Below are 15,300 nucleotides of genomic sequence, written 5' to 3'. Positions count from 1 at the left end.
GCGGCCGGTCAGGGTCGGCAGTGCCGACCCTCACATTTATAGATATAGATTTTTTTAATATTCAATTTAATTAGAGTTTATGTCATTTTTTGTATCTGTGAAATAAAAAAAAAAACTGTCAGATAATACAGACTAAATTTTATTCATGGTTTTTAAAAGGATTCGACCAATCCGAGCATTAAGTGATCCCTGCGCATAAAGAGACTTTTCAAACACAGAATAACCCGAGCCATTCATCTGACTGTTCGGCTAGCCGGCCCCAGCTCCTCCATAGCTTGACGATTTACACGTAAAACTCAACAAAAAATACAAGTCGATGAGCAACCAAACATATTTCTCCTAGGCATTAAGCGGCAGGTACGGCATATTTAAATCTGCCGGTTTCATTTGGAAGCATCAGCAAAAATTGTAAAAAATAATCACGCTGTTTTACGTTGTTTAATTGATATTGTAATTTTTTTAACTTGTCAGGAATTATCATTTATTTATAGATATATAATATCGTATAATCGTTACATCATATAATTATAATTATAGATAACTATTAAAATTGTTTTAGGAATACGATTTGGATTTTCTAATGTACTTTCTGATTCTAAGATATTTAGCGGCATGTCTAAAACAGTACAGAATGAACTAATATAATTAATTAGTTACATTTTGAGTAACGTTATTGGATCTGAGATTCAGAAAACCATTTTCTTTTCGCTAGAAGTAGATGAAACTTCTGATTATCATGTCATTTACAATAATTTTCAATTGTTGTCCAATACTTATTTATTTATTTATTTCAACGGTAGAACCATTTACAAACGAGTACAAAAAAAATAGTAAAAGTAAAAAATCATATACAAAAAACATCAAAAATCAACGAATAAAAGACAATTAAACAACAAAATTTGTAAAATAAGACAGTAAATTCAATAACAGAAGATGAAAAATATCACATATTTAAATCAATAAACTCTGAAGCTGCCTTTTGAAGACATTGATGCTTGGACAGAATGGATCAAGTAGCATTTCATTGCATAAGCTGAACATTCTCGACAACGGAAAATGACAAGCATACTCAGTCCTATGAAAAGGAATATAAAAGTGTGCAGTGTGTCGAGTTCTATGTATTGTGTTTAAGTACACATTATCCAATAACGATGGACAATTGATAGCATTGTTTAGAATTTTAAATAGAAACAACATATCAGCTCTCAACCTGCAGTTCATCAGCGTAGCAATATTAAATTGAGACATTATTCCAGAATAATCTATGACGAAATTTTCAATATTTCTTATATTAGTATGTGCTTTATAAGCTAAGGATCTTAGAAACTTCCACTGAACGCTCTCCAATCCATCAATGTAAACTTGATGAAATGGAGACCAAACAACAGAGCAGTATTCAAGTCCTGAGCGCACTAGAGAGCAGTACAGTAATTTTAATACAGTAGGTGAGAGATCATGACTGTTGCGATAAACAAAACCAAGATTGCGAAATCCTGTTTCCTTAATTTTAAGATAATGGCTTCTAAATGTCAATGCACAATCCAATAATACACCCAAATCTTTAATCTCAGTAACTGAATCCAAGATTACATCATTAAGAACATATCTATTAGCTGTTAGATTATTTATACGACCAAATGAAATATAAGAACATTTAGTCGGATTTAGGCTTAAACCATACACGTTATATGGTAATATTTATGAGAGGTTTTAAGGTTTTACAGACGTGAATAAAAGCTATAAGGCAGAATATGTTTTTGGTATTTTAAAGAACAGATTAAAATTTTTTGATATCAAAAATAAATTGGTAGGGCAAACTTATGACGGCACTGCCGTGATATCTGGTGAATTGAACGGTCTCTAGGCAAAAGTTAAAACTATTGCACCACAAGCTTTATTTGCTCACTGTCATGGGAACAGAATGAATTTAGTTTTGCAGGATACGTTCAAAAAAAAATTAAGAATATCGTCTTTTCTTACTGTTACTGTTTTAGAACAATTTGTTTCGAAAAAAATGCAAACAGTTTGTTAGACGCGATGAAATTTTAAACCTCGGTTAGTTTCCACTGTAGCAGATTTTCTTGGACAGCCTTTGAAAGTTTTTTTAATTTATTATCGAAGGCGACAATTTTGAAAGTTGTGATGTGATATCTTGATCTGTGAAGCAATCGGTTTGAAAACTTTCTTAAATGATTACTCGTTTAATACTCTTTTAAATATTTTTAAGAAAGTGTTTGCCTAAACCGATTTGATATATATTCAATGTTGTTCAAAATCAGTCAACTAACATTATTTATTTCAGAGATAGAATAAGAAAACTGGTGCAAAATCTCAAAGATTTTCATAATGATAACCACCCCAAAAAGACAGGCATGATACATATCTCGAAAAACGAGTATATTTTGAAATTTTGGATACCTACTATGTATTAAATCTATGTATAGATAATATATCTAAGAAGACTTGAAAGAGTAATAATATCATCCAAACATACATATATACGAAATTATACCCTGACATACACGAATTCGACTTATACGATTATCGCTCGGTCATTAGGTTCAAGTTCAGGGTATTACTGTACTTTGGTCATATATAATGCGTCACCCAGAAAAATATGACATACTTCACCTTGTCATGGAAGGTAAAATAATGGAAAAAACAAGTGTGGGCCGCCGTACTACTTCTTGGGCAACATGAGAGGGGTTAATATGTTGGGCAACATGAGAGCCAACAATTGATATTGCCTCCTGTTTCCACTTTGCTTTTTTCCTAATGTTGCTGACGATTTAAAATTATATTTGAAAATCGAGAATGATGGTGACTATCAAAAATTAGAATCTAACTTGGATCGGTTGAGCTATTGGTGTGGTAGCAACGGAATGGAACTTAATGTTAAAAAATATCACTTAATGGTTTTTGGTTGAAATAGAACTCCTACAAATCATATCTATACTATTAAGGATTGTCCTTTAGACTCTGTATCTCAGATAAAAGACCTAGGTGTTGTGCTCGATTCCAGCTTATCCTACATCCCCCATATCTCATCTATTGTCTCAAAATCACTTCAACTTTTAGGGTTTATCAAACGTTGTGCAAAAGACTTTCTAAATATCCCATCCATAAAAGTATTGTATTGTTCACTTGTGAGAGCTCACCTAGATTACTGTTCATGTGTTTGGTCTCCACACTATAACACCCATAGTCTAGCTATGGAGAGAGTTCAGCACAAGTTCTTAATATTTGTTGCATTTAAACAAAACCAGAGGGTTGATGAAATTAACTATTCTAGTATAGAAAAATCTCTCAACATAACCTCTCTCCAAATCCGACCCATGCATAAGGATCTCACAATGTTTTACAATATACTACACTCCAATAATTTTGGTCCTCAACTATTGGAGAAAATTAGCCTCCATGTTCCCAGTAGACAAACGAGGCTAAGTCAACCTTTTTTACATTAGACCCCATCGCACTAACTACGGACACAACTCCTTCATATCCAGAACACCTAGGTTTGCTAACCAATATTTGGAAGCTTTAGATTGTTACAGTTTTCCAAATGAATTTATAGCACAGCTTAAAAACTGTTTGTTATTTATTTAATGTTCCTAGTTTGTATGATTACAATTTTTAAATTTACTTTAGGTTAGGTTATAAATCTCCTGTGATTAATGTTTTACTGTGTTTTACTGTATTTTAATTGGGTGATTGCCCGTTGATAAATAAATAAATAAAAAAAAATTCAATAATAAAAAAAAATACAAGAAAATGATGTACATTCACTGTCATTTCAACATAACTATTTATCCCAAGAAAAACCTTTAATTTATTCTTAATCTCTTCAGCCCTAAGAAAAAAGCTTTTATTATTTTAAAAATATTTTCTATTTTCTCTCCTCATTCGTGAAAACAATAAATGAAAATCTATAAAAACTATAAAAAAATTATTTGACAGACATAATATGACAAGTCCAGCATAATGGACATCAGGACTTAGCTTTCGTTTAATTTAAGTATGAAACTGAAAAAACATTCTGGTTCAGGAGAAATACACATATATATTTTGCATTTTGTACAAAAGAATCTCGCCTTCTTAGTGCATTCAAGAGGTTTAGGCAACGCGATAAGAATTTCTATTGCTGACAGAGCATATTGACAAATGGTCATTACTGGTTTTTCTTACATCTATAGGCGGTAACTGGAAAATTGTAGATCTTTTTACAGGAATTATGGGCACTTCATCTTCAGATGTCTTCGGTTTTCTTGAAGTAGATGCACTAGCTTGTCTCCCACTTGCAGGCTTACCACCTAGAGCTAGTGACCTTCCAACATACAGCTTAAATTCCTGTAAAACAATTTCTTTTGATCATTATCGCTATCTTCACTGAAGAAAAAATCGTTATCTGGCAAAATTGCCTCCAATGCGCTTTCCATCAATATCCTTTTACTATATGTAACTAAACTTAAAAAAAGTGAGTATGGTAACATATTTGGCTAACTGAGTCCCAATATCCAAAATGCTGGACAAAAAGTTTAGACGACCGCTAACGTGCCCAGTTCTAATTATTTTCAAATATATATTTACCACAAATACATCAAATCATCAAGTAACCTACATTAAAAACAATCAATACTTTAAAGTACAAAAAAACATCATATCTTAAAAAGTTTCACCACATGTAACAACAAACTACACCGAGGTAGGCGCTGTTGTCGAATTTTTCAAATGAGTAAATTTGACTGATAAATAGGAAGTCCAATATGCTGCAATATAGGATGCAGCGATGCCCAACCCGAATAGTCACCGTGTAATAAATTAGTAAACATTGTCCAGCTGGCTGGACCTATGGACTGGGGAGGTTAAAATTAATAACAAATTATAATCAAAATTAATAACGAATTATAATCAAATTAACAAGTTCACCAACCAATAAAAGTCAATAAAAATAAACAAAAATTATTGTGCACATCCTCTGCCAATTCAAATACTACTTTAAATTTTTAAGGAAAACCTTTAATTTATCTTTAAAACTTTTAACTGTCCTACAAGTCTTTTAATTCGTTATGCAATTCATCAAATTCTCTGAAACCTCTAAATATTAATGAATTCATTGAGCTGCTCTAATTCATTTTAGAGAAGTATATGTTATTTTTATTTCGAGTATCGTGTATGTGTGTAAATTAATAAATTGCTGAAAATAATCGGGAGCTATATTGTTTTTAATTTTATAAACCAAAATCAATGCAAAATATTGAAATCTTTGATATACCGAAAACCAGTTCAATGTATTCAGCATTAAATTTATTGGTGTCAATCGGCCCATTCTTAATATTATATGCATACCACGATTTTGTAATTTTTGAAGTTGCCCCATTTTATTTAGGTTGAACAAATATAAGACTGATGCACAATAATCAAAATAAGGTTGGATTATTGAATTATATACAGTAAGTCTAGTTTCTAAAGATAAATTTTTTGCTATTCTTGTAAAATAGTATAATTTCTTGCTGATTTTTTGTGTATATAAACAAAATGATCTTCCAATGAAAGAGTGTTATGAAGTTGAAATCGTAAATATTTAATAGTTGTTGTTATTTCAATCTTTTCACCATTTATGGATAAATTAATGTTATTTATATTGATTTTGTTCTACTTATAGCTACTGGTTAAAATTAGAGCTTTTGTCTTTGATACATTTAATTTTATTGACGATGCTATTAAATCATTGACTGACTGCGAAGTGTTCGCATATGCCGATGACATAAAGTTGTTTTGTTCTGTTCGGGATTACTTTGATTGTGCTAGGCTACAGAAATCTCTCGACTTATTTGCGAATTGGTGTGATAATAAAATAACACATTAGTCATTAATCGTGACAAGTGTCAGGTTATCCAGTTTCATCGATCAGTGGAAATGGTAGATTTTGATTACAATTTGGATGGTTTTTTGATTGAGAGAGTCACTAGCGTCAAGGATCTTGTGTCATTTTTCAGAGAGACTTATCCTTTAATTTGCATATTGATTTTATTTGTAATAAGGGACTTAGGCAGCTAGGGTTTATTAAGAGGCATACAAGGGATTTTCATAACATTTCTTCGCTGAGAATTTTATACTGTTCTCTGGTCCGATCTCAACTTGAAAATTCCACTATAATCTGGTCTCCTTTTGTCCAATCCTCTGTTCAAAAGTTGGAGAGAGTACAAAGACGGTTCTTTATGCACTGTGCCTTTAAATTACACAGACCTTATTCATATTCTGATATGATGAGATACTTAGAACTTGATCCTCTGTCTACTAGACGAGTTAATTTCGATCTCATCTTCATTTTTAAATTGGTTAACGGAATTATACATTCACCTGAACTGCTTCAATTGGTTTGTTTCCACATTGCTTCCCGTGTCCTTCGTGAGAATACACTATTTCATATTCCTTTTCGTCGAACTAATTATTCTGTGAATATAGGCCTGGTCAGATTTCTTGCTCATTCTAATCGGTTGCCTCATGAGACAGATTTTTTTAACTTGTCCTTTAAACAATCTCTAAAGCGTTAAATTTAATTGTAATTCTATATACATATTTATTTTATGATTTTGTATTTTATTTAGTATTTGTTTGTAATTTTTATAAATGTTGCTTAATTGTATACTTTTTGTCAATGGGCTTGCCCCCATTTATTAACAATAAATAAATAAATAAATTCTCAGTATAGGCCTATTCTCAGGGTTCGATTTTAGTTGTTCAACTTTAGTGGATCAACTAAAATCTTCAAGTTTGTTGTTCACACTTTTTAAACAAAATTGATGAAAATAGTTTTAATAAAATGGCGCCAAGTGTAGTTATTCGCGGCGGAACTATAAATGTTATTAGTAGGATTCCTGGATTAGTCCTGATTGAGCAACTCAGGACAATTATGTTAAGACGAAATAAAAAACATAAAAATTGTTAATAGTGACCCATGTAACTCAATTTTGGTTGAACTGAGATAATCGCGTTTGAAAATTTTTCACAGAGTTCACTGTAAGAAATGACGATGTCTTTGGAACAAATACTCCTTAAACACTGAAATTTCTGATATATTATATTTAAAGGGTTTTAAGGGATTTTACAAATCAAACATAACAAAAAACACATTTTTTGCTAAATCTTGTAGACTTCCTATAGTTTTCGTCGAAGCAATTATAGGGCAGTTAATGAGGGTATGTGGCTCCGAATTCCATCCTACTATATCGATTTACGTGATATTTTCACAGTAAGTAGGGAATAGCCCAAGAAACAAAGTCTACCCTATGCCTATGTGTGCTTTTGTTTTGGGAGCGGTTTTTTGCTTAAATAACTACGGAAGTTGCTAGAGAACTTAATACTAAGCAAAAATTGTTCCATATTTTTTTTTTCGAAAACTCAATACTTTTTGAGTTATTCCTGGTTGAAAATTGGCTATTTTCATTTAAACGGTTTTTTGCGAATATTTTAAAAACTATGCATCTATAAAGTAAAAAAACCATATAAAACATTTTTGTAGCTTATAAAATAACAAAGAGTTTCTTTCCTTTATGAATCTTCTAGTTATAACACAAAAAGAGATATGGTAAGTGAAAAAACTTGTCTTGGTGCATGCTCAAATCGGTGTATTTAACTTGAAATAACAGAGAAACGGTCGATTTTAGGTGTATAATGCTACAAATAACTTTTGTTGTGCTTGAAAATACCTTTAAAATAAGCAATATTAAATGTCGATTACATTCAAACTATGCAAGATAAACTGTAAAAAATTTGATGACTAACGTATTTTAAGAAAAAAATGAGAAGTAAATTTAACCCCTCATCCACAAGAATTTAAATGCATCGTTTTCCTTCTACAATACATTTTACTATAGTGTTCTTTTTATGTTCAAAAAGTTGGGCGGGTTTAAAATGAATGGTTTTTGAAAAAAATAAGATCAAATTATTGAGCGCATTTTTAAATTTTCTTTAAAATCTTCCTATTTCTCCATGTAACTCGAAAATGATCAGCGATTCCAAAAAAAAGATGCCATTTAAAAATGTAGGTTTCTTTTAGATAAACATTTTGATTTTATTTTTTACAACAGTATCTCTTATCATTTTCAAGTTACATGCAGAAAAAGGAAGATTTTTAAGAAAATTTAAATATGCGCTCTATAATTTGATCTTATTTTTTTCAAAAACCATTCATTTTAATCCCGCTCAACTTTTTGAACATAAAAATAACACTGTAGTTAAATGCATTGTAGAAGGAAAATGATGCATTTAAATTCTTGTGGATAAGGGGTTAAATATACTTCTCAATTTTTTTCTTAAAATTCGTTAGTCATCAATTTTTTGCAACATATCTGGCTTCGTTTGAATGTAATCGACATTTAATATTGCTTATTTGAAAGGACTTTTCAAGCACAATAATAGGTATTGGTAGCATTATACACCTAAAATCGACCGTTTCTCTGTTATTTTAAGTTGAATACACTGATTTGAGCATGCACCAAAAAAAAAACTCTTTTTACCTACCATATCTCTTTTTGTATTATAACTAGAATATTGAAGAAGGAACGAATCTCTTTGTTTTTTTATGAGCTACAAAAATGTTTTATATAATTTTTTTAGTTAGATGCATTGTTTTTAAGGTATTCGCAAAAAACCGTTTGAAAAGGTGTTATATTTCAATGAAAATAGCCCATTTTCAACCACGAATAACCCAAAAAGTATTAAGTTTTCGAAAAAAAATTATAGAACAGTTTCTGCTTAGAATTAGGTTCTCTAGCAAGTTCCGTAGTTGTTTAACCAAAAAATTTTCCACCCCCGAGAAGGGGTGGGAACCGCCCCCAAGACAAAAGCACACATCGGCATAGGGTAGACTTTGAATAAGGAGATGTTTTCAGGCTATTCCTAAAATTTCATTAAAATCCATGCAGTAGGACAGAATTCGGAGGTTCTTGCTGTTCTTGCTCTCATTGACTGCCCTATTAAGGAAAAAATAATACTTACTCTAGACTTAGTAACAATAAATGACGTTATCGTTGGAAGAAATATGTCTTACAAATTTAAATTTCTGTTATATTATGTATAAAAGGTTTTAAGGGATTGCACAGATCAAACATAACAAAAAACAGATTTTTTGCTAAATTTTGTAGACTTACCATAGTTTTCGTCGAAACAGTTACCGAAAATAGTACATTATATACCGCGGGACTGAAGTAGTACATTTAATCCTGAAGGTAAAGTTTATGGCCCGACCGCAGGGAGGGCCATAATTTACCTGAAGGATTAAATGTACTTCAGTCGCAAGGTATATACGATACTTTTCGTACTTCCGGTATGATTTTATTAATTATTTCAATAATTTCAATCAGTTTTTTCTCTCTTCAACTCATTTAATAAACTGTCTTTAAAATAAGTTACCATAGTAACATTGCGTTGTGACAGTTATAATTTAGAAACATTGTCATTACTAGTGTCATTGTAAAGAAACATTGTTATTGATAATTATTGGTATCATGAGTGAAGAAGGTGTATCTGATATTGATAAAAGAGCAGCCGAAGTAGGTGAAGAATTGTTACCACCGAAATCTAGAAAACTATACGAGCAGCAGTACGATGCTTTTAAAAAGTGGTGCCGCTTAAAAAATGTGAGACAACCTACTGAAAATGCGCTGTTAGTCTACTTCGATGATAAATCAAAAGCGGTTTGTGCCTCAACTCTCTGGGCACATTACTCAATGCTGAAATCGGTTATTAACATTAGAGAAGATATTGATATAAGTAAATTTCCAAAATTATTAGCTTTTTTGAAGAGAAGAAATGAGGGATTTAAGCCAAAGAAGTCAAGAATTCTCACGTCTGAGCAGGTAGATCAGTTCTTACGGGAGGCTCCGGATGATAAATATTTAATGCTTAAGGTAAATTTGGAAATTTGTTTATATTCAGAAATTTTAAGAAATCAATTTTTTTGTAGGTTGCACTTATTTTGGGCGTTGCGGGAGCTTGTCGTGGAAAAGAGTTGGTTGATTTAGAAATCGACGATGTGAGAGATTTGGGCGATTCCTTCCTAATTGCGATTAGAAACACCAAAAATAAAATTGACCGAAATTTTGTGATCAAAAATTCAGAAAACAGTGCCATCAGTTTTGTGGCGATATTTCGGAAATATGTGGCATTGCGAAAGACAGGGACAACTCATTCAAAATTTTTTGTTCAATACATCAACAAAGAATGTACTACGCGAGTAGTAGGAAAAAACATGTTTGGTACAATTCCACGGCAAATAGCAGCTTTCTTGAAATTAGAAAATGCGACGTCTTATACGGGACATTGTTTTAGACGCACATCTGCGTCTTTGTTAGCTGATTCGGGAGCAACAATAGACGTGCTGAAGAGACATGGAGGATGGAAATCCTCCAACGTGGCCGAGGGATATATTGAATCGTCTATTAAAAATAAACAAAAAATTTCAGATAAAATATTTGGTCAAGTCGCCGATTCGTCCACTATAGTTATGCCACAGTCCTCATTCTCGCTTCCTGTTTCCGCAGGATCTTCGAAACAAACACCAGTTCAATATGAAAAGGACCTATCTGTTACTCGTCAGTTACCTGCTGCATTAACCCAGGAAAGACTGGTCAATATGACGAACTGTCACAATATTAATTTGAATATTAACGTTAATTACCATTCTAATTAATTATATTTTTCAATAAAATATCCCTTAAATTCGTTTGTTTGTGATTTAATCGTTCCGGGAGTTTCGTCAATATTTAATCCCGGAGGGATTAAATGTGACACTTTAGTACCTGTCACAAGGGAGTGAAGTTGTCACTTTAGGCCCGGAAGTACGAAAAATACATATTCTAGACTAGACTTACTAGTAACAGATTTATTGAAGCAAATATTTATTCTATAGTTAATCGGAATAACTAAAATTACAGTCTTAACTAGAGGAAACTATAGTAAGTCAAACAGTTTAACTCAAATTTGGAATACTTTTCGCTTGCAAGAGTGTGTGTCAGTAAACTTACTATACACATGCAAATACTTTACTGGTTGCCTTAAAATTCATACTTTTGATTTACCATACTTTTCCACCAAATAAAGCTTAAAAAGAATGGGTGAGTTCGGATGACCACAGCGGCTGGACAGCTGAGCCAGCAGTAGCTGTCAGACGTCACCGCTGGAAGTCAGCCGATGAGAGATTTACTAAGCTTTCCCTATCAAGGCTGGATACAACCACGCAGCCGATTTCTGCTGACAGTCAGCCGCTATGGTCGTCCGAAAGCACCCAATAATAATACCATAATAGTAAGTCAAATGTAACGTTTTTTGAGTTACGATAGTCTTCGTTGCATGGATCGATATTATTTTTTTTTGTTTATTGGCTTTGGGAAGAACCCGTTTTGCCACGAAAATTTATAACATTTAAAAGTCTATACATATAACTGAACACAATTTGGTACAAATACAATTTTTACAAATCTGTACATATAAATACAGTAACTGAATACAATTATTTGGTACAAATACAGTTTTTACAAATCTATACATATATATTTAATACCTAACTGAATACAATTTGGATTGGTTGATACAGACCTAAAAGTTGAGGAAATTATAAGCGTCTCCTCGTACGACCCAAAAAGTTACAAAAAATAGCTCTTACTTCGGGATTATGGATGCACTCCAGCATAATGGAAAGATAATTTTGAGGAAACGGGATTTTTAGTTTAGTTAGTTCCGTAATAAGGTAAGAGGTGGCATTAGAATTATGACTGCATTGAAAAATCCAGTGATTAAAGTCGTCAAAACTGTCACTGCAGTCACAGAGGGGGGATGTGGCCAATTTCATCTTATAAAGCTTGGAGTTGACTGCTCCGTGTCCAAAGAGGCACCTAATGTATTTGGTGTTAATTTTTCTATTGGGATGGCTTCTTTTAGCAAGCTTTGTAGAAGGAAGTGTTGGAAAAAGCGTGCAGTACTGAAATGCATTGTTAGATCTAATTGTTGTCCATTTGTCTGCCCATTTAGTTCTTAAGTTTTGCTTACATATAGATAATGCGTCTTGTAGCGTTAATTCGGGGGCTTGTTTGCCATCAGTGATAGCTCTTTTTGCCAGTTTGTCAGCTGTTTCGTTTCCCGTTATGGAGGAATGCCCTTTGGCCCATATGAAGAATGTATTTATCTGTTTATAATCTAAGGCTCTTAAGGTTGTCAAAATTTCCACGATTATTGAGTTATTGTATATTGATGTGATCTTGATTATTGATATGAGATAATATTCTTATATGTCATTTAATTTAATCAATGTATTAATAATAATCTAATTAATTAACCAGATCACATATCAATATGTTTTTAATCTCAGGGCGAATTATAAAATTAATTACTTACTTACGTGGCTTCTAAGTATTTCTCAATGGTTCCTAATCGGGATAGGAAAGAAAAGAGTAAAATAATACACACATATGGGTTACAATTATAATCAAAATATTGTTTATTTTATTTAAATGGCAATCACTGCTTAATATTTGCTAGATCTTATTATTCTTAAACATAACATTTACAAATGGGAATCTTATTTCCTTTTGGTTTCCAATTGAAAGTTTTTATTAACATTTAACTATTAGGATTTATTAGTAACAATTCTATTTAAGTTTTATGAAGCTTTTCTGATATTATTGATTATGTTCTTCAATTTTTAATGTGGTATTTAATACGAAAAACCCATACATTCATGTCCAAACAAATGAGACTGACCTTTTTCTGGTGAACTGAGAATGTCTTCACACAAGACCCGTTTCCTGCTATCCTTGGCTGCGATCAAAACCTCGTCCTGGCTTTCAGTAATGTTCTCCTTTGAAAACTAGCTCGTATAGCTCTCGTTCCTGCTTCTGTCGTGATGCTGTGTTCTACCTTTTTCGAAACTTCAATCAGCTACCGGGACACTCTTGGCTCAAGGAGGTTCTTTACTCTCAACCTGGCCTACCTCTCGTTCCACGATAGATACTCCACACTCACGGAACTACACCGGCTTTCTCACTCTCCGTACACTACCGTCTACTACTGGACTTCTCTTCTCGACAGCTCAAAACATTCTGATCTATATTTGTCATTCATTCCCCTACTTTCTAAATATCCCTTCCAGATTCACAAATCAACCTTCCACCACCAACTCTCATTCGCAGTCTTCCTCAAAACCAATTTTTAATCTTTCTAAATATGCTTAATGGATTTAAAAAAAAAATAGTTAATTCCCATTCTAAAATTACTTTCTACTATTTACAAAATTTAATGACCTATTATCTACTTCAACTGAGTCTTATTTAGCATAGGCTAATGATCGAACCTTCCGCGAACAACGATAATGACCTATTATCGATTTCAACTGAGTCTTATTTAGCATAGGCTAATGATCGAACCTTCCGCGAACTACGATAATGGTACGCGCCATTCACTTTGTTTATTCTAAGCGCATTGTCCCGAGTTTCGTAAGCTTCGTCTAACCACTTCTTAAAATTAAATATAACAATTTGTTGTATACAGGTTGTTCTAAATTTATATGCCCGTGGTTGAGAAAATTGAAAATATTTTATATTAAATTGAATTCTGCTTATAATTATCAAAATTTAATTTTCAGATCAAATAGAAATATAACAATATGGAGGTAACCGGGTACACCAGAGCTGATAAAACAGATTTCGAATCCGATATTATAGCCAAGTTTGACAAGGGTAGCAGTGAATTGTTTGCCCAATCCAAAGCCTTAAATATAGCAAGTGCCTCTGCTGTAAAGATTGTAGAGTTTTTGTTTAGTTTAAACAACAAACTTTCGTTTGTGTTTTCCCTGTACACTGCACATCCTGTTCCAGTAGGAGATTTGGATCCGTCTGTAAAAAATTTATGTACATTACCTAACTTCTCTAATTCTATTTGCATAGATATGTTATTAATTGCTGGGTTATCATTATATTCTGGAAAAATAATATTTGGTTGTGTAAGACATATATCGAATTTAGCCGTGAAGAACGGCAAACCAGAATCATCACGTAGTTCGATGTTTGAGACTGTTGCAAATGCATCAGCTAGAGGGGGACAGTTTCTGTTGTGCCAGTATTTATTAGTGTAGCTATATGCAGTTAAGATGCCTAAATTTTTAATAAGGTCGTTGTGTGTAAATCGTTTTTGTTTAACGACGAATTTTTCAGCTAGTAACTGTCGTCGAAGTTGCATGGGGGGTTCGCCACACTCTGCAAGGAGAGCAGCTGTGGGAGTGGATTTAAATGCACCAAGAACAATGCGTAGAGCCTTGAACTGTACCCTATCTATTTGTGAAAGTCTGGAATTAGTGGCTGATCCATACAAGAAACAACCATAATCTAGGATAGATCGAGTGTACGCTCGGTAGAAAATCAAGTTAATGTTAGGGTCAGCGCCCCAATGATATCTGTTAATTGCTCTTGGGATATTAAGACTTTTTTCACTTTTCTTAATGCATCTTGATATGTGATCGGACCAGGTCAGTTTGCAATCAAATGTGATACCCAAATATGTGTATGTTTTGCAAACAGGTATAGTGTGATTTTGAATTATAAGGCTATTAAGTTCTGGCAATTGGTGTCTGGTAAAAAATACAATAGCAGATTTATGAGGTGATATTTCAAATCCCTGTTCAGGAAAGTATTTAAAGCAGCAATGCACTATATACTTAAGATTACTAACACATTGAGAGTAGTTTTTATGAGTAGTGTATATAGAAAAATCGTCAGCATATTGTAAAATTCTTGCGTTCATACCAAGGTTGTGAACATCGAGGGTATAGATATTAAATAGAAGCGGGCTCAACACCGACCCCTGTGGCAGACCCGAGTTAACCTCTCTAGGACCTAGAGTATTTGTATTGCATTTTATAAAGATCTGTCGTCTGAGGAACATATTAATAAGAACAAATGCAAATTGTGGTGGTATATGGATGTATGTTAACTTTTCATATAAACAATCCAACAGCACGCTTTCATAAGCACTAGAGATATCTAAAAATAAGGCAGCTGAATAATGGTTTTCTGAAAAAGCCAACTGAATTTCCGTTGCAAGATTGGCTGCACAGTCGAGAGTACCTTTACCTCGCCGAAAACCAAACTGGGATTGGGGGAGGATGTTATTATTTTTTAACCACCATTCTAATCTGAGTTTGATAATTCTTTCCAAAGTTTTTAATACACAAGACATTAGAGAAATGGGTCGCAGAGCTTTGTTGTCACTGACCTTAGGAATAGGAATAATTAGACACTGTTTTAGTGA

General features: G+C 32.8%; 1 protein-coding gene across 5 annotated transcripts in view; it reads left to right on the top strand.

The window, feature by feature from the left end:
- Positions 1 to 15,300, top strand: part of LOC126887491 (zinc finger protein 729-like) — a 124,215-nt gene that overhangs the window by 420 nt on the left and 108,495 nt on the right. The window lies entirely within an intron of this gene.

The sequence above is a fragment of the Diabrotica virgifera genome, chromosome 6, assembly GCF_917563875.1.
Source record: "Diabrotica virgifera virgifera chromosome 6, PGI_DIABVI_V3a".
NCBI classification, from domain to species: Eukaryota; Metazoa; Arthropoda; class Insecta; order Coleoptera; family Chrysomelidae; genus Diabrotica; species Diabrotica virgifera.
This window is presented reverse-complemented; position numbering and strand designations above follow the sequence as displayed.